Genomic DNA, 1,976 nt, shown 5'->3' with positions numbered 1-1,976 from the left:
GTAAAAAAATGCTAGGAGATAAAAAGCTAATTTGCACCATCCTTCTTTCTGACAATATGCTAGAATATCTGCATTCATGATGGTGGTGGGGTCATAGAGTCCTGGTCCACTCATCACTGGTCTACTCATATACCTCCAAATATGGTATGCCAAGAGGGGCATGTTGAGGCCCAGTGTAAGCCATTCAGCTGCACAGAGGAACATGACACAGAAGAATGCATGGATGAGGTACTCGGGAAGTACAAGAGGATTCAGGGTATTACATTGGTCTATAGGAGTCTTGTAATCAGTCTTCAGTTCATCAAATGCTATAATGTGCCAGATGGCGAAAAAGATAAGCGCGGCCGTGAGCAGCAGCGCCAGCATGTAGCAGAAGGCCGCGAACGTGAACGCCATGGCCGAGGAGGAGGAGGGGCGAACAGGACCGGTGGCAACGGAGAAAGGAGGCGCAGGGCCCTCCAACAAACATCTTTTTAAAAGACTTTTTCTCAAATAAATATTTACACAGAATAGGACAGTGACCTCAAGTGTCGATGGCCTCGCTCTAACAATTGTTAGCATTCTGCTATTCTTATCTCATCTTAACATTCTTCTTTAAGCATAGGAACAGAATACTTTAAATCAATCCCAGACATATTATGACTGTCACTCATAAATCCTACAGTTTATATTCTAACAACAGAATTTTTAAAACTAAAATCACAAAACTACTACACAGCTAATATTAATAACATCTTAGTACCATTTTGGGTAATCTTAAAAAAAAAAATAAACACAAAGCTATTTCCTCTGAGGAAAAGACTTCTGACTTCTAGCTTTTCTAAACTGCTCTACCAGTCCATCTTTAATAAGAGCCACCTCCCTTAGCACTTTTCCATGCCATATTAGTGTCGGCAATTCAAGACAATGTTTCCCAGAACTCAAAGTGCATTTTCAGTTAAGTGGTTTATTAAAGAAGAAACAGACTAACGTTTGGGGTTAGATCAAACTGGAAGTAACCAGCTGCCAACTTGGGATAGGAGCCAAGAAACACATAGATAAGTTCTGCAAGACTCCCCCAAGGGAAGCACGCAGCCCTCCCTTCTTCAGTGTAGGATTGCTCTTAGCGCCTCGACTGGGAGGTCCTTCTCTCAGATGTGCAAGCAGGCAGATTCCCCACTACAAACTGGCCCAGTTCCCAGCCAGTGAGCTCCTTCTGCCACCACGATCGGACAGATTTAAATAGCCATCCCTGGCGAGCTCTGGTAGGCCTGGTGGCAAGAAGCTGCACTGCAATCCCAGAGGTGAGCAATTCAAATCCACCAGATGCTCTGCTGGAGGACGGACAATCTCCTCCTGGACCAGTCAGATCTGATTTGAGGGTACACATAAAAAAATAATAATAAAAAATTAAAAAATTTAAATAGCCATCCCCCTCTTCACAAACTACCTTAGAAGTTTCTACTGAAACATTTAAGCTTCCTTCTCAGGTAATACAAAATAGATGTATTTTTAAAAATTCTAATAAAAATGCAGGGAATGTCGATAATTCTAGGGAGCTGTGGTGGCCTCGCAGGTAAGGAGTTGCACTGCCATCTCAAAGGTAGACAGTTTGAATCCACCCGTTTCTCTGTGAGATAGGCATTCAACCCTTGTAATATTTACAGCCTCCAACTTGATGGCATATAACAATATCAATCTGATTCAACGGATAGAATGTGGTGAGTCTTATCACCTGTAATTGAAAACTTTACCCATTTAACACAATCACAGAAAACCTTCACACAAACCTGAGTAGAATTTGCTCAAGTTACTGATCCCTGTAACTCTATCACCAAAAAGAACATTTCAGAAACCAAAGCTCTGAATACTCGAAGTCTTCACCAACAAACTGAGCATCTGAAAAACTGTCAGGAAACTTTATAGAAAAGTTGGCTCAAAGGCCCTATTTTAGATGTTCCTTCCTTGCTTCTAAAAGAGCCATGTATTTAATCACT

General features: G+C 41.6%; 1 pseudogene; it reads right to left on the bottom strand.

Moving 5' to 3' along the window:
- Window positions 1–6: 6 nt before the first annotated feature.
- LOC102856599 lies at window positions 7–396 on the bottom strand (annotated as a pseudogene).
- Window positions 397–1,976: the final 1,580 nt, after the last annotated feature.

The sequence above is a fragment of the Elephantulus edwardii genome, unplaced genomic scaffold (assembly GCF_000299155.1).
Source record: "Elephantulus edwardii isolate Elephantulus edwardi_28Jun2011 unplaced genomic scaffold, EleEdw1.0 scaffold00071, whole genome shotgun sequence".
Lineage (NCBI taxonomy): Eukaryota > Metazoa > Chordata > Mammalia > Macroscelidea > Macroscelididae > Elephantulus > Elephantulus edwardii.
Note: the sequence above shows the minus strand (reverse complement) of the source record. Positions and strands in the feature narration are given on the sequence as shown.